We start from the raw sequence: 18949 nt of genomic DNA on the forward strand, positions 1-18949 counted from the left end.
GTTCTATTAAAATTATGCACGACGGTCATTTGTTTTTAAATTTTACATTTTTATTAAAACCAGATGGCAGCATGTTTCCCTTTTTTCTTCTTTTCTTCATTATCTTAGTGGCACATGCTCGCAAGAAAAAAATAAAACAATCACTTCAGCTTGCTAAGTTCAAGCCTGCTTGATAATGCTTGTTAATGTTAATTTTAATAGCAGATCCCGTAAAGTTGTCTGGGTTTACATCAGGACCCTCTTCTTGAGATAGTTTCCTGTTCTACGTGCAAAAAACATACTTAGCATATATTAGAAATCCTTCTCTTAGAAAAAATAGTGCATACTCTTCAGAGTGTCCTCAACTCATGTGCCTTAGGTGCGGATGTTTAACATTTCAACCGGTTACATATTTAGGGGGGGGGTCATAACGAGTTTGGCGGTCAGAAAATTTGACTGCCTAACTCGAGACGAGGAGACCACCAAGGTGCTGTTGGTCTCCCCACCAGCCCCATTACAACTTTCCCACTGGACTGACGGGCGAAAACCAAGGTTCCTGACCGTCAGCCCAGTAGGACAGGTGCGTCAGCATTGTTCCAGGCTCATAATTGACCGGGCAGCAATACTGCCGTACAGGGGGTGAACAGCAGACAGTGCACATTCTTGCACTGCCATTGCCAGGCCCCAGCACTGGCTTTCTGCCAGCTTTTCCATGGCAGGGACCCCGCCATGAAAAGACTGGTGAAAAGAGGACTCGTGATGGGCATGGCAGTGCTGAACTCAGCGCCGCCGTGGCTGACCACGATTCCGACCTCTGTCAACCGGTCGGGAACTATGTTCCTGACGGTGACGGTGGTGCACTGGTGGTCTAACCACTAATGTCGTAATCTGGTGGTTGGACCACCAGGAGTGCAGAGGTTTGACCGCAACCATGAGTTAGGCGGTCTTACGATCACCAGACTCGTAATGAGGCCCTCAGTCGTTCTACGTTAGTTTATATTGACATCAGTACCTATATGTTACCTTATCAAACATCAATAAAACTGCTGGGTGCCATTTAAATGTTAATACCTATAATTCTTGTGTATACTATCCCCTAGTGTGTCAACCACATTAATTTTTTTCTGTATTTGCCCAAACATCAGAGTTTAATATATTTTGACAATCAGCGTTTTTGTGCATAAAAACTCGCAAGTTCCTAACCTTCAGTATATATTAACTTAATGTGCTTGATGCTTCGAACATATGTTCAGCTTTCCAAGTCAACAAACTAAAAATCAGAATTTTATACTGTCTTATCTATTGTTGGTCTGGGAGAGAGTATTCTGCACCTGATTTGGCAGACCATGACAGGAGAGTAGGCAGTGAGTACAATACAGATCATTTATGTAATAGTTTCTTGTATATATTTTCCACATATGTCAACCCAGGAACAGGCTGAAAGGACCAAATAATAGATCAACAGATTTATAACACTATTGACAGGGAAGATATGAAGGTATATATATATATATATATATATATATATATATATATATATATCTATAACAGATTTATAACACTATTGACAGGGAAGATATGAAGGCATATATATATATATATATATATATATATATATATCTATATATATATATATATATATGTATATATATATATATATATATATATATATATTTATTTATTTCCTATGGCACATTTGGGATATGTTTTGACGCAAAAGCGCACAAAACATAATTGTATTTCGTAAATTTGCACCGCTTTTGCGCAAAAAAGTAATGCAAATGCTGCGCAAAAAAGGTATAAATATGGGCCAAAGTTTATTGAGTGTGAAAATGTTCAAAGAGAAACACTGAATTGTATCCAGTCAGTTTTAAAGAAGATTTGGGCCTTGCTGGATTTGATAAGAAAAGAATAAGTAAGCAAGATGGAACATGGTATTTTTGACTTCTGCATATAAATCACTCATTTAAAATGCTTGCTTTTTCATATATGTCATGACTTTTGCTGTCTACGATTATGCTGTTAGGACTTTTTAAAACAGTTTTATCTGGTGCAAAGGTACCGTAGAGTGAATAACAGAAATCCTACACAATCCAGGAAGCTAAGAAGATACTATGGTGACAGAAAACTGAGTAATATATTAAAGTTTTCAAAATGGCAGACCTTTTACACTGTGAATTTCATACATAAGATATGATAAAGCAATATTAATTAATTAAGGAGTAAATATGTTACTAGTTCTCAAGAAACGGTTTAAACATCTATCCATCATTAACAGCCTGAAGTGACAGGAAGTTAAAGAATACTTATATAGTTATACTGGACTGACAGCAATATTTAATGACAAATTGCCTTCAAAGCATACAGGATATTAGCAAAATCAAGTAAAATCAAGTATTGACTTTAAGGCGTTTCAGAATAAAGCAAGACCACGGGTTGTCAAGATGTGTGTATCTTTGATACAGAAGAGAGTGTAAAGTTCCCCATTATGTTTATCATTTAGAAGCTGGAAAACCACAGAGCATATATAGTGTCAAAGAGACTAACTCGACTGGTGAAGTTTGACAGTATTCAGTTAAAAGCCCACAGCATTATGTGGAAGTTAACCAAGGTTTAGTTGCTCTCTTAGAGTTTCTTAATGTCACCATCTCTGTTGGGGGTTTCAATAGGCTCATACCCAATTTCCAACTCATCTTTGAGAACTTCATTTACTTGATTTGTCTGGGTTGTGAGAAGGAGGCGGTGGTACTTTGGGTCACTGCCTGCTTCCGCAAATGTGTCTCAAAAAATAATATTTATTTGTATCTATTTTTATTTTTCTATTTAAATTTATTTATAACATACAACTTTTAGCCATAGCAGGGCGTCTTGGCACTAGAGTGTGATACCGTATACCCTAGAACAGTTTAATCAAACAGCCACTGTTAAATTTAAAAACTGAAGGAAAAGATTCTCTCCTAAAGTGAGAAGGTGGGACACTCCATTCTCTGAGTGCTAAGTATTAAAAGGCATTGACACAGGCCAAGCTCCGATGAATGTGGAGGACAACCATTCTTAGAACAAATAGCTTGAATAGACAATAAGGTACAGAAGAACTCTCAATTTATCTTGGTACCGTCCCACGTAAACATCTCTGAGTCAGGCAAAGTGTGCTAAAAGGAGGCACGTTGTAGACAGGTCACCAGTGGAGTACACTAACATGGGCTGTCGTCATCATACTTTATTTTGGTTAAAGAGCCATAAAAGTAATACATACGAAAAATTAAAATACATATAAAATTGTTTTGAGAATATAAAAATATAAAATCCAGCATCAATATGCGAGAACTACACATACTAAAACCACAAGTGTACATTACAAAGTTAATAAGTCTCTCAGACTCCTCATAGATACAATAAAATAGGGCAAAATGAAGGCATAGTGATACAAAAGTCAAACTCAGATAGCAGCATAAAAAAAGGAACTGTCACGATCATTGGATCTTTGGTCAAAATAGACATGGATGCACAATTTGCTAAATAAACTATCTACTTAGGCTCAGACTTATTATTTATGCCCTAGCATATATTTTGACCCCCTTTAGTATGTAAAGTTTAGCGGTCATTAGGGAGCAACAATTTTGTTCTAATCTTCCATGCCCACTGCAAAAATTGTGAAACAGCAGGCAGAATCCCCTCCTTCACATGACTCTTCAGAATTCTCAGTGCTCCCCAATAATGACTCATGCCTTCCATTCTACATATTGCAATAACCCACTACTTTTTGACCAGCGCATAATAAGGTAAAAAAAAAAAAAATGCCCTTATGATTCTTTACACAGCGGGCAATATGTACAATGGTTAGGGGAACTACCTGTTTTGTCCCATTTGGGGGCAAAGGACCTTAACGGGAATGTGCCACAAAGAAATTGAACATATAGGCGTTTGGCTTCGCAGGGGAGAATTCAGTCCATAAATGGTTCAAAACACAGGAGACATTTAGGATTCAAGAACTCCTCTGATAATCTCCCAGTTGATTGTCTATTCCAGTTACGAACTGTACGGAAATGCCTTCCTTGGCATGGTTACCCCCTTACTTTTTGCCTTTTGTTGATGCCAGGTATGATTGAAAGTGTGCTGGACCCGGCTAACCAGACCCCTGCACCAGTGTTCTTTCCCTAAACTGCACCTTTGTTCCCACAATTGGCACAGCCCTGTCACACCAATAAGTCACTTGTAAATGGTACCCCTGGTACCAAGGGCCCTGTGGCCAGGGAAGGTCTCTAAGGGCTGCAGCATGTATTATGCCACCCTGGGGACCCCTCACTCAGCCATGCACCGTGCCTCACAGCTTGTGTGTGTTGGTGGGGAGAAAATTACTAAGTCGACATGACACTCCCCTCAGGGTGCCATGCCCACCTTTCACTGCTTGTGGCTTAGGTAAGTCACCCCTCTAGCAGGCCTAACAGCCCTAAGGCAGGGTGCACTATACCACAGGCGAGGGCATAGTTACATGAGCAATATGCCCCTACAGTGTCTAAGCCAAACCTTAGACATTGTAAGTGCAGGGTAGCCATGAAGAGTATATGGTCTTGGAGTCTGTCAATTATGAACTCCACAGTTCCATAATGGCTACACTGAAATCTGGGAAGTTTGGTATCAAACTTCTTAGCACAATAAATCCACACTGATGCCAGTATGGGATTTATTTAAAAATACACCCAAAGGGCATCTTAGAGATGCCCCCTGAATACCAGTCCGACTCCTAGTGCTAAGCTGACCAGTTTCTGCCAGCCTGACACAACCAGGTGAGTTTCTGGCCACATGGGGTGAGTGCCTTTGTCACTCTGTGGCCAGGGACAAAGCCTGCACTGGGTGGAGGTGCTTCTCACCTTCCCCTGCAGGAACTGTAACACCTGGCGGTGAGCCTCCAAGGCTCCTGCGTGTTGTTACAGCACCCCAGGCATCCCAGCTAGTGGAGATGCCCGACCCTCAGGATACAGACCCCACTTTTGACAGCAAGTCCAGAGGAGCTACTGAGAAAAACAAGGAGGAGTTACCTAGCAGTCAGGACAGCCCCTAATGTGCCCTGAGCTGAGGTAACCCCTGCCTTTAGAAATCCTCCGTCATGAGTTTGGAGGATTCCCCCAATAGGAATAGGGATGTGCCCCCCCCCCGGGGAGAAGGCACAAAGAGGGTGTAGTCACCCTCAAGGACAGTAGCCATTGGCTACTGCCCCCAGACCTAAACACACCCCTAAATTCAGTATTTAGGGGTGACCCTGAACCCAGGAAATCAGATTCCTGCAACCTGACGAAAGAAGAAGGACTGCTGACCTGAAAGCCCCGCAGAGACTACGGAGACCACCAACTGACTTGGCCCCAGCCCTACCGGCCAGTCTCCAGACTCAAAGAACCTGCACAGCGATGCATCCAACGGGACAAGCGACCTCTGAGGACTCAGAGGACTGCCTTGCACCTAAAGGACCAAGAAACTCCAGAGAACAGCGGCACTGTTCAGAAACTGCAACAACTTTGCAACTTTAATACAACTTTTAAAGAGACTCTCCCTTCCCGCCAGAAGCGTGAGACTTCACACTCTGCACCCGATGCCCCCGATGCCCCCGGCTTGAGTTCAGGAGAACCAACACTGCAGAGAGGACTCCCAGGTGACTCCAATGACGTGGACACCCTGAGTTGACCTCCCTGAACCCCCACAGCAATGCCTGCAGAGAGGATCCAGAGGCTCCCCCTGACCGCAACTGCCTGGTAACAAAGGAACCCGACGCCTGGACCAAGCACTGCACCCGCAGCCCCCAGGACTGAGAGGAACCACCTACCAGTGCAGGAGTGACCAGCACAGCAGGCGTCCCTCATCCTAGCCCAGTCGGTGGCTGGTCCGAGAAGCCCCCCTGTGCCCTGCTTGCATCCCCTAAGTGACCCCCATGTCCCTCCATTGCTTTCAATAGCAAACCTGTTGCCTAATTTGCCTACTGCACCCGGCTGCCCCTGTGCTGCTGAGGGTTTGTTTTGTAGACTTGTGTCCCCCCCCCCCAGTGCTCTACAAAACCCCCTCGTATGATCACAGAGGACTCAGGTACATACCTATAAGCACCCCTGTTCTTCATAGGGGCCTATGTGTTTTGGGCCCGTCTTTGACCTCTGCGCCAGACCAGACCTCTGTTGCTAGTGTGGTGGCTTTGGGGTTGCCTTGAACCCCCAACAGTGGGCTGCCTATGCCCAGGAGATTGACTGTGAAGCGCTTTACTTACCTGAGAAACCTAACCAAGCTTACCTCCCCCAGGAACTGTTGATTTTTGCACTGTGTCCACTTTTAAAATAGCTTATTGCCATTTTAACCAAAACTGTGTGTACTACTGTTTTAAATCAAAGTTCTATACTCACCTGTGTGAAGTACCTTGCATTTTATGTACTTACATCACATCTTGAATCTTGTGGTTCTGAAATAAATTAAGAACATATATTTTTCTATACAAAATCTATTGGCCTGGAGTTACGTTTTTTGTGTGTGTGTTCCTCATTTATTGCCTGTGTGTGTACAACAAATGCTTAACACTACCCTCTGATAATCCTAAGACTAGACCACACTACCACAAAATATAGCATTAGTTTTATCTAATTTTGCCACAATCAAACTCTAAGGGGAACCCTTGGACTCTGTGCAGACTATCTCTCACTTTGAGATAGTATATACAGAGCCAACTTCCTACACGAACCATAATACTTTTCCAATATAATTATTTTCAGTTTGGGAATGTCAGCTTTGACTATTTCTACTGGGGAATTTCACAGATCGCCCATTTTGATCACATCACAAAGGTTCTTGATCTGCTTCAACCAAGGAGAGTAAAGTTGCTTGTCACAGGAGATGAGATCTAATAAATATTCCCAGTAGGTAGCTAACTCCAATGTTGACCATAGCCGGACCCAGTAAAGCAGTGGTTTTAAAGAGACCACCTGATGGATACTATTTAATTCCAGGTCAGGTCTCAGGGGTATGGGTGGTATACCAGGTGGTAAATGGCAAAGGGCCCTCTTAAATGTAATTTCTATATGGTTGAGGATGGACGCCTCTATCTGGCCCCAAATCTCTGCTCTGTATGGGGCTGCTGCCACTGCCGTTGCTCTGTATATTTCAAGGATAGTTGAGAGGAAGCCCCCAAGCATGGACCTATGGGTCCTTCCTATTGCTGAGGCTCTCTGTTATGGAGTGTTCCTACTCTCTGTCATTTGTGCCCTCTATGCCAGGTTATCTGCCATTCTTATACTTAGGTAATCAAAGCTTTTGACCTGCTCTATCAGAGCACCCCCAATGGACATCTTGCCTCAAAAGGACCAGTGAGGGTTGATAACCCTGTATTTAGATTTGGAAGGACTCAGTTCAAGGCCCTTAGAGGTACAGAAAGCTACAAATGCATTCCGCTGCGATTGCAGGCCCATGGGAGTTCTAGAGATGAGTAGGGTATCATTGGCAAACATAACAATTGGTGTGGGGGTACCAGCAGACCTGGAAGCATCATGCATACGCTGCCTCAGCCAATTAGCCACTCCATTAATATAAAGGCTGAAGAAAGATGGTGCTAGGAGGCAACCCTGTCTGACACCCCGTTTTATAGGGATCCTGTTGGTTAAGTCCCCACCCATGTTCCACCGCATCTTAGCAGAGGTTTCAGCATGTAAGACTCTCGGTATCCAAATAAAGTCACTCAGGGCTCCATAGGCTTCTAGGACATTCCAGAGGTCATCCCTTGGAACTAGGTCAAATGTTGCTCTTATGTCAATGAAAGCAACATAGAGGTGGTCCCTCTTGAGGTTAATACTTCCAGCATAAGATGGGCTGGCATATGAGTTTTAAACTCAGCCTAGCTCCAGTGTTCTGTATCACTTGCAGGGAGGACATAAGCTTCTGTGATATGCCAGATACAAAGTGTCAAAGCAGAAACTGTCTCTATAATGTATATGAAAACAATGTTTCCTGTTTGAGAAAGGCAATGAGGGAACAGTTGTATTCTGTGCCTAACAAACCTTACCCCTGCATTCATAGCCATTAACAGGGGGTCGCAAAATGCAACCTGCCTAATTAATATTCATTGGGAAGGTCATTTTGCGATGTGATGTTAATTGGTAATTTGAGAGGGGATCTAATAGCACATAGGGTGCTTGAAAAATTACATCCCTATTCGCAACCCACTCAGTGTGCAATTTGAATATCCCTTGTTTTTCAAGGGACAGACCATATTAGGTCATTTTGTTAGACTGCTGGCCATTTCCTCAAAGCTAACACTTTTATTCAAAGTATCAAAAAATATTTCTGCTTTAAAAACATAAATGTTGAGAAGATGGACTATTAGAAATTATTACGTACGTTACAATTACAGATAGTTCAACGTTACATTTTCGATATGCAGAAAATGGGATTTGTCAGGAAGTTTGGTATAATTTCCTCTCTCGCAGAACACCTACCCAGGGTTGGTTGAAGATAAGCATAGGCTATCGATGCCATCATAGCGATAGCATTTGATAAACCTTTCTATATACATGATATTTAATAGGCGGACTGTTATGATGAATGGATCACTCACTTTGTCTCTTTTCCTTCCTCTTGGTATCTTACTACATCCACGCTATAGCCAGGAAATGACAGGTTGTGATGTTATCAGCATGGCCTGTCCAACAAAAACAAACACTAGACAGTGTGCTCAAGTACTAAGAAGCAGCTGCCAAGCAAGTAGCAAAACATTTCTGTCCCAAAACTATTTTGAGCACGGAGACTTTCCAGAACAAGCACACTGACCACTCCAGTCAATTATTGTCCTTTCCACCACATCTTGAAAGAAAGAATACTCATATATTTTACCAAATGAGATGCCAAGAACAATGTTGTTTGCTTTTTATGTTCATTGAGAAGAATTACATTTTCTCTAGCATGTTAACAGGAGAGTACCAACAAGGGCATGCAGCTAGTTACCTCCTATTCATGTAATTTATTTTACTTTCTTATATGTGTAAATAACTTTTATACAACAAGCTTAAAATAGTTTAAAAGCAGTTTACATTGTTCTGAGCCGCAGAGTTATCGCAGCAGGATGTAAACTTAAGGCACACGAAACACGAAACACAAAATTCCAAATGAGTAGGAGGAGGATTACTCCAGACATAAACGTGCAAACAAGCACGGATTTCTAATAACTGTGCTTAACTTTAGTTAACTTTAATTAACGCTGAGAGTATTGCTGACGCAGATGTCTCAATTAAAAACATTTTAATGAGTGTTTATGTATTTTGAATAATGCCTTATGTAGAAAATAAATAACGTAGAAAAATAATGTGCAGGTTTGAAATTGTGACCTCGATGTACTAAAATGAATGAATAAAACGTATGAAATATTGAAAATGTATTAGAATAATGTAGTAATATGTCATACTGAGAGTTATGAAGTATCTTCTTGCTTATTAATTGTAGGCCTTAACTTAGCCAGTGTCTTGGCCAGGTTGCCAGGCCTCATGAAAAAACTGTATTTCTTAGCATTTAATAGAAAATGCTGACAGAATGAACTAGCTATGAAATGCTCATTGTTCTAATAAAATGTTTACCCGAAGCTTTCGGTGGGAACCGAGAGACAAGACATGATGTCAACATACTGTATGTAATATGTGCTATTTTTACTTTCCCAGGACGCAAACAATGAAGACACTGACTGGAGAAGAAGATGCAATAAAATTGATACCGGACGAGCTGGATGATGAGAACATCGTAAGGCGAACCAATCAATGACATGAGAAAGGAGAAATATTAGAATTCATAGATTTGGGACAGTTAATTCATTGGATAGAGTAATAACGTATGATTAATTGACCAATTGGAAATTAGGGGATAGTTTGGGTGACTTTGATACAACAAAGTGACAGAGGGTAAAGACTTCAGATGATGATGTTAGGAGAGAGATTACGAGACTAGAGATCAAGAGTGAGTTTGGGAGACTTAGAAGAGATTTGAGATTCTGTCATTGGGCTCATACTCTTTGACTGAGAGCCTAATGTGATGCTGATCGATTGATGACCTGAGGACGAAGACCGATCCTGTTTGCTGACCCATAGCGTGGATAGGTAGATATGACAATATGACTGAAATGTATTTTTGTGCTTTTCTTTCTAGGTACAAACAGTGCTATCTTGGTTAGTTTTCTAAGATAGATGTTTTCCAAATTCATGTTCCAAATTGTTTTGCATGAAGCCCTACATGCTAATGCTAATCTGGGTTAAATGAGGTTTTCTACTTAACGATTGACAAATTGCAGAGACAATGTTTGATGGACTATTTTGCTGAACTTTATGGACAGTGTTGAAATATTGAGGCTGATTTTATTATTGATCTGCACTAATGCTCTAGAATGTATTGTGATACAATCCTTCATTAGATTGTGTTTCTGGCATCTTATGGCTAATTAATATTGTCCTCATATGCATTTTGAATTGATTTTGAGTTTCATCCACATGGCTTAATATTGTTAAAATAAGGGAAATTAAACTACTAAACTTTTACTAAAGGTGTGGTCTTTCATGGCTGAAGTGTCATGGTGTGCGATAATTCCTGACTCTATTGATTATTGATTATTGATCTGACTAATGTTTGTTGATTGTTGTGAATTGATTTTTCTTTCCTATGCTGGAGCTATGATCATTTTAAAAGAGTCAAAAGGTTCATCGACCTCTATGTGTGCTTTGTAAGTTTACTTGTTAAGGACCAGCGCGTTAACAGTATTGAACAAGGATATAAATCAGCATAGAAATTTGGTGTGTCAAGGACTATTGTATGAAAATTTAAAACTTACATATGCAAAATTGGTGTGCAAATAGAGTGTCAAAGACGTGGTTAGGGACCACACTATTTGGTATGGAAAAATGAAAGGATGCAAAAGTTGAGTCCAACCACATTGTCTTCCTCAGCATGACCGGGGATTGCAATTGAAATCGAATATGGCATAATAATACTCCTAGATGTATGTGTCTTGAATGTAGCTGTCCCATCATGCCATTTTCCTTTGTTCTCCAAAGTTACTCTCCGGGTTCACTTTTAGAAGGATTCAAGTGGCACCCAATTGAACAGACCTTCTGAACCTGACTCCAGTGCTGTCATAGGCAATCATGATGGTTTGGGGATATTGACCCAAAACAGTCAACCCACTCAGTTTTCCTTGAGGGTTACCCCCAGTGATCTTGTTAGTTCTAGTCCCACTGGTGGTAGAGTCGGTAGTTTTGATGGAAGAGCATGGCTACACCCATTGAGCAATGTTTGCATTAGCAATATTCGAGAGCCTTTTTCACAGTGTATGATCAGGAGCACCAGCTTGTCTGAAAAAAGTTGCTAAATAGAAGGATTGATGTTGTCCAGTAAAAACAATAGGATCACCAACCTTCTACTTCTGCTCCATCATTTTAATCTAGTGACATTTCTGACTCCAATACATAACGATTCCTGCAAAGACTCTCTCCTTTGGGTTGTATCAGGTTGGTGGTAAGTAGTTAGAGTGGTCACCGGCAACATCTAGAGACAGCCCCGAGGTCAATGTCCCTTCCCAAATTCTTGAAAATGGCTGCTGCCCACCTGTCACTGACTTTAAATTAATTTTGGTATTGCCATCAAGTTCAGTGAAGAGCTTCACCTTCATAAGACCTGTGAGCACCTGATTAATATCTTTTTGATTGGAGGAATTAGTTATCTGTCACTCCCATGCTGGGCCTAACCTGAAGCTCTGTTTTCAGTCATGAGGCAATACCGGTATCACTCCCCTTGCCTCTACCACCGATACTCCACTCTCACCTCTTTCTCTCTAGGGCCCATATCATGTTTGGCTGTGCTGGCTCAACAGAGCGCAATTCTTATAATTTATAGGTGCCTGCAGTGTGAAAAAATTATTTCATTTAACCCTATAATTCTCTCAGTTTCTCAATTATTTTACACAGTTCAGCTTAGAAACAGAAAGTGACAAACCTTGTTCACTCTACTATCTAAATATCAAGCCATAACTTATAGAAATATCAGATTAACTTGCCTTGCTTTATAAACTGCAGGCACAGAAAACAGACACTCAGCTCTGCGCTAAACCAGTTCAGTCTGTCATGATAGGGTGGCCCAAGGTAGCCTAATTTAGAGGCCGTCAATTGGGGTGAATTTTGAGACTGGCTCTAGCATTGTGCTCCCAGAGTCTGAGCAGAAAAGGGACCCCACAGCTTATATGGAAGTGATGCACAGGGTTCTCAGGTCGCCGGCATTACCGTAAATGTGAAAATGAGACAATATGAGGTTTGTGAACCTCGCTGCTTGGGCTTGGCGTACTTCGACAATACAGTGGTTTCCACAAGGAGACAAGTGGGTGCAACTGCCTTTTTAATTGCCTTTCTGGATTCTGGCCAGCAGGGAGCCCTGGCTCTCTATCTTCATGCAAAGGACTCTGCTGGTCTTCTCTAGCTCTTGTTAGCTCTTGTAGAGACCCACTTGGGCTGTCTCCTACAATGTATCCCTGGCAGGTCATGTGGGCCCTGGCCGAGGGCTTAAATATGGGAGGCTCTGCTGACCCTGTTAGTTGCGTGCCACTCCCAGCAAAGTGTGTCTGTGTGGTCCTTGAAGCTGCAGTTGGGCGTTGACTAGGCCGGACCATGTGTGTATTTACATAGGTGACAAGGGGTGAACGTCCCCACCATTCTGCCGTCCAGAGGATGCCGGTGTGTTGGCCTGGTAACTATCGCTTTTCTGAGGCACTGCTGTGCTGCTGGGGACTCATCATGTCGCGCTGGTGAAGTCTGTAGTGGCGGACCGGCAGCACGTGGTGGTGAGCATTGAAGGAAGTCATCGCCATTCCCCACAGTGTGTGACCCCTGCTGTGCCCTGGAGGAGCGCAGAAGAGTTCAGTGTGACACGATGACCAGGGAGCACGGCTTTGTGTGCTCCGACGAGCTTTGGAAGGCCCAAAATAGGGGCGGCCAGAGCATGCCTGTAGGAATACCTGTCACCGGTGCACACAGCTGGCTGGGTGAAGTGTTAAGCAGGCTGGTTGCAGTTCGGTGGTCGGTGAGCACTGCACACGTTTCTGGAGTGTTTCTGCAAGGCTGTGGAGACTTTTTTCATTCACTTAGCTCCTCCAGAGTTAAAAAAAAAACACAAAAGAAGTGAATTACTAATAGGAGGCAAAAAAGACAGGAAGGATTATCGTGGGTAGAAGGTGGCGAGTGCTGGCAGAGGGCACCAGGGATCCTACAGGAGACTTGCATTAAGGTCAGGCACAAGTTGTACTTCGCTGAGAAGACAGGGAGAACGTGGAGATATCGTCATGTGTTCATCGCAGCCAGGCCGCAACCAGCAGCCACCACCACCCATTGGGGGAGCCCATTCGTCAATGGCAGCACTGCCCCTTTCAGACAGTTATAAGTGGAGTAATGGTCAATGCAAGGGGGAAGTAACCTAGACTTCCACGGTGATCCTATGGCTAAGGTAATTCTATGCGTACAAACAATGTGACATCAATAGAATTTTATTAAATTATGCATTTCTATAAATATGTTATTCCAGACATAAAGGATATATTTCTTTAAACATAAACTTCGCATTTGTCTAAATAGGTGCTCCTAATATAAACAGTGAAGGTGATAGGAAAGTGCAGGGAAGTGAAAGTGATATATACAGTATGTACAAAGGGTGGTTTTAAGAATATTATGGACTTCTAGTGGCTCCGTCAGTCCAGGAAGCCCTGAAATCACATAAAGTTTCTTTACATTTTTATATTCCACACTCAAAGTTATGTTGACGTTTCAACCCAGTTGCAGAAATAAATCAAAAGTGGGTCATCATCAGGACAGGGAAATTCAAGTTGGTAGCACCTATGGGTAATTTAAATATCAAGGTTACTAATGGTCTAATTACTCTGGGTCAATCATTTATTATGTTTCTGGTGGGAATAAACACTCACCTAAAATCCAGTGTGAAGACACAATCTGGTGGTTAGGGACATCTTCCTAGTGGGAAAATGGCAAGGGATATAGTATACTATTTAAGACGATAAGTATATGAATTGTAATAATCTGAGATTTAGGGAACACTTACATGCGTTGGTATTCAATGTGTCCCGGAGTCTGGTGTTCAAATAGTGGTCCTATAGTGGATATCTGTATCTTCCTTGTCAAAAAATCCTTAGAGCACTCACCATTGAATGGAATACAGGGCTCACGTTATCTATAAAAAACAACAATGGATGTGTGAGCTCGCCAGTGTTGTAAAGGAGTTTTGATCTAAGAGGGGATATTGGCCACTTAGTTAGTCAGGTTGGCTCTGATAAAATTACTTTCCACAGGCCAGGGTATGTCGTCCTGGTGCTCCAGGCCACACACTATGAATCGGTAAGTCATGTGTTATCCAAAAACAAGCCAAACGTAATTGAAATGTGTTGGCTTAAGAATGCTTTGGTGCCATCTTGGAGCGAGCATTCATGCTAGGGATTGGTCTAGAATTGAACCAATCAAAATGCTGGGGCATAGAAAGTCAGGCTACACGGAATACGTGTGGCCGCCAGCTGGCGGACCAGAAAGGGAAGGTTCCCTTTCTGGTCCGCTATATTTATGTCTATGAGGAATGCTGTGTTAACTATACACGGAAGTGGGAACCATGTAGTCAGTTCCCCACTGTGCTAAAGAAGGGATTTTAATAAGCGCCCACTGATGTTGCTGAAAAAGTGGTTCCACCAAAGGTAGCGTGGCAGTGCTACATTAGAAAGACGGCGCGTGGGGACCAATGCGCTCGTAGAGTTTTAATGAAAAAATCACGCTGCATATGCTTATGTATATGGGGGATGCCGTGTTAACTATACACAAAAGTGGGAACCACTATATAATCAGTGCCCGACTGTGCTAATGAAGGCAGTTGGCTGATCCCGCCACGAGAGCACCGCAATGGCGCCGTTGGCTTGGCCGACTGGACAATTGTTTCTGCACCACAAGGGAGATGGATGGCCCCGTGCGAAGGTCCCTTATGTTGCACTGGAGAAGATGAGCTGGACAACCTTTTTGGAACACTCCCAAACACCGGGTGATTGCGGTGGCAGCCCTGAATTTGTACTTTGATCCCCAACCAAATCCTAACTATGAGCGTTTTAAGCTCCGCCAGACACAGCAAACTGATACAGAGCCTGTGGACATGCTTTATGCCAGGCTGCGGAAATTGTCAAGTACGTGCGTAGGACTGAACCAGCACGAGGAGATCTGTGCACAGATTATTCAGGGATGCTGGGCGAACATGCTATGGAAACTGATACTCTGGCGACCTGGCATCACACTGGATGAGATTTTGATTCTGACCAGGTCACATGAACTTTCGGCCAGCAGAGCAGACGCAATGGCCGCCGCAAGAGGGCAGTCATTGGCTGAAACGGGTGCGGCTCAAAAGGCTGTCATGAAAAAGGAGCATGTTGATGCCCTGTAGACACTTCAGCAGCCGCAGCGGTCACTGCATCCCTAAAAGCAAGGAGATAAGGAATACAGTAGCTGTGGGTTTGAACACGGATTGCAGGTGTGTGCCCCGCAAGAGAAAAGAGCTGCAACAGTTGTGGGAAGGTGAACCACTTTGCCAAGGTGTGTTGAGGCGACACAAAACAAGGGGGCAACGGTGAGGAGATTGGTGCCAGCTGAGGGAGTTGGTGCGAAGGATGGCATGGTAGAGGCTGGGAACATGCGAGACAATGAGGAAGATGTGGAGGACATCTTTGTCATCTCTTTCACCAGGTGGCGACAACAACAACAACGTCCACCTCCAATGTGTACCCTCAACATCAATGGGGCTGCCACTGAGGTGTTGATCAACACTGGTGCGTCGGTCAATGTAATGAATGTTGCCCTATACCATCAGTTGACACCGAAACCTGAACCACCACCCTGCACCACTAAAATGTATACTTACAATGGGCGTTACACCTTACCCTTGCAAGGGGATATTGAAGTGACAGTTTCTGGCCCCAGTGGTTCTCGAAGCTAGACCTGAATTCAGGATACCACCAACTGGAAATAGCTCCTGAGAGTATGAACATTACTACTTTTTCCACACATGTGGGCTGAGGCGATTAAAGCGGCTGAGTTTTGGGATTTCGTCGGCAGCTGAGGTGTTTCAGAATGCCATTCATGAGATGTCTTGTCTCAAAGGGGTGCCTAATCTCAGTGATGACATTCTTATCTTCTCGAAGACAGTGGAGGAACATCATTTCTGGTTAAGGGCCACGCTCCAGCAGCTTTCTGATGCTGGTCTGATTCTTCACAGGAAGAATTTTACAAAACTCAGTTGACTTCTTTGGTTACATCTTTTTCCGAGAGAGGTTGCAGGTGGACCCGAGGAAGGCAGAGGCCATCCACAGTGCATCGACACCCCGTAATGCGACTGAAGGCTGCAGTTTTCTTTGCATGGCGACCTATTGTGGGAGGTTTATCCCTCACCTAGCTATGATGGCCGAGCCTTTGAGACAGCTGATGTGGGCCGACGCCCACTGGAACTGGAGTCAGGAAGCTGGCCAGGCCTTCCAGAAAGTAAAGGAGGCTCTACTGGAGAAAGCAACCATGGCCTATTTCTATCCGAGGAAGAAGACAGAGGTCGTGGTGGATGCTAGCCCGGTGGAGCTAGGCGCTGCACTGCTCCAGGAGCAGAGTGATCAGGAGTGGGTGCCAGTAGCATATATGAGCAGGGCTTTGTCAGCAGTGGAGGCTTGGTATGCACAGATCGAGAGGGAGGCGCTGGTGATTTATTGGGCCTGCCAGCACTTTCTCTTGTACTTGTATTGAGAAGAGTCCAAAGTCATTACAGATCATGAGACTCTGGTGCCATTGAATTGACTGGCCCCTCCGAGGATTGAGCTCTGGGTTGTCCTGCTTCAGCCCTATCAGTTCAAGGTTGCCTATCAACAAGGGGTAAACAATCCTGCAGATTACCTGTCCTGGCATCCTCCTGTGCAGCTGCCCTGTGAACTCCCCGATGAAGGGGAAGAAAGACGGAAAGCTTCATCCAAATGGTGGCCCAGGCGGCCTCTCCAGTAGCTCTGACACGTGAGGAAATATCCGAGGCCTCAAGTAAAGACTCCCTTATCGGCTGTGCCAAGGATGCTCTAGAATAGAAAGAATGGAAATATTTCCTTGGGGGAATACGATCGCTTGATCAGGAGGGACACTTGGCCATGCAAGGGATCTGGATGGTGAGAAATGAGCTATCAGTGGGAAGTGATAGTCTCTTACTGCGAGGCCAGAACATAGTGCTTCCCCGATGCCTGTGGGACTGAGTAGTCGATTTGGTGCATCAGGGTCACCAAGGGGCAGCCAAGATGAAAGCCCGGCTCAGGAGCAAGGTGTGGTTCCCCAGTATGGACGCCATGGTCAATGCCCGAGTCCTGATGTGCCGCTCCTGTTCCGTTACAGCCATCGATCAGCCTTTTGCTCCTGTGATCACTGAGCCCCCCTGCACCAGGCCTTGGGAGAAGGTAAGCATGGACTTCAGAAGTTTTCCTTTTGGGAGGCTGACGTTGTCAAGGGTCAACTCTTACACCCGATTCCCCGTGGTGGAGCTGGTTTCAACGACGACCTCTGAGAATGTGAGGCCGGTGTTAGAAAAAACTTTCACCCTGTTTGGTCTCCAGAAGGAGATAAGGACTGACAATGGTTCCCCATTTCAGGGACAAAAATCCAAGGAGTATCTGTGCCAGCTAGCCATACTTTACCGCCGAGTCACTCTGCTCTGGCTCCAGGCAAACGGTGATGTCAAAAGGTTTATGAGGACTCTTAATTGAGCACTGAGAAATGATGTAGAACAAGGGGATGAACTAGAGTGGAGCCTGTACCAGTTTTTGACAGCCTTTCGGCAGACGCCTTGTAGTACCACCGGCTGTGCCCAGCCGCGCTGATGTTTCGGTAAACCCTGAGGGACTGTATCCTGGCTGGCTTGTAGAGGAAACCGACTGATCTGAATGTTGAGGCAGCTCAGGAGAAGTGGAGAAGAATGAACAAGAGAGAGCCAGAGACCGGACGAGGACACAGTGCCCTGATCTCCGTGTATGTGACGTGGTGGTGGTCAAGGACCGACATCCCGAGTGGAAGTTCCGGACCCCATATGAACATAAAGAGTGGAAGGTAGTTGCTGTGAGGGGAGCGATGGTGACTTTCCAGACGGGCGAGATGACGGTTACTCGCAATGTGTCGTTCTTCAAACGAGTATAAGTGCCCAAGGACAGGAGTCGAGCTGATGCTGGCGAGGAGGGCTTAGGAGACATTCCAGTGGAGGAGGATTGGCAAATGGACTAATTAAATATTTTACTTTTTCTAGGTTTGCCCCCGCACTTTGAAGAAATATTACTCCAAAGGACAAAATTAATACCTGTCTACAAATAAATCATGCACCATTATGCAACAAGCAGCTATGTGAGCCACAGCAGAGCAATGCTTATACTTTTTATTGTGCCCCACTGAATTTATGGCCATAAAAAATCCCAGATAGAAATAAAGTACACCAGTTGTAATTTCTCTGTCAATTACTTATATTCATCACCTTTCCTGTACTAGAAAAGAGGTGATCAAAAGGTTCCCACTGTTAGGGGCATGATGCTAAATAATGGTTGTCAAGCAATCAGTGTTCAAAATGCCAAAATAATAAGTTGACCGAATTGTCAGTGATGGCATGATGGGCAAAGAAGTCAGGTCTGCTCATTAGAAAAGGAGATGAATCGCTTTTTCAGCTCATGCTGGCAATATTTTTCAAGATAATAGTACTGGTTTATTAAACTAGTGACTGAGTTTTATTACTCAATATAATAGCCACGTGTTTAAGGGTTGTGCCAGGATGCTAGTTTCGAAATTGCCCCAGTATGAGTAACACATATTAAAAGTGCAATTTTTTTAGGTGGTAAAACGTCCCTGCCATTCCCAAAACCTCTTTATTGCAGGGCATAAAGCGCCAA

The sequence above is a fragment of the Pleurodeles waltl genome, chromosome 8 (genome assembly GCF_031143425.1).
Source record: "Pleurodeles waltl isolate 20211129_DDA chromosome 8, aPleWal1.hap1.20221129, whole genome shotgun sequence".
Classification (NCBI taxonomy): domain Eukaryota; kingdom Metazoa; phylum Chordata; class Amphibia; order Caudata; family Salamandridae; genus Pleurodeles; species Pleurodeles waltl.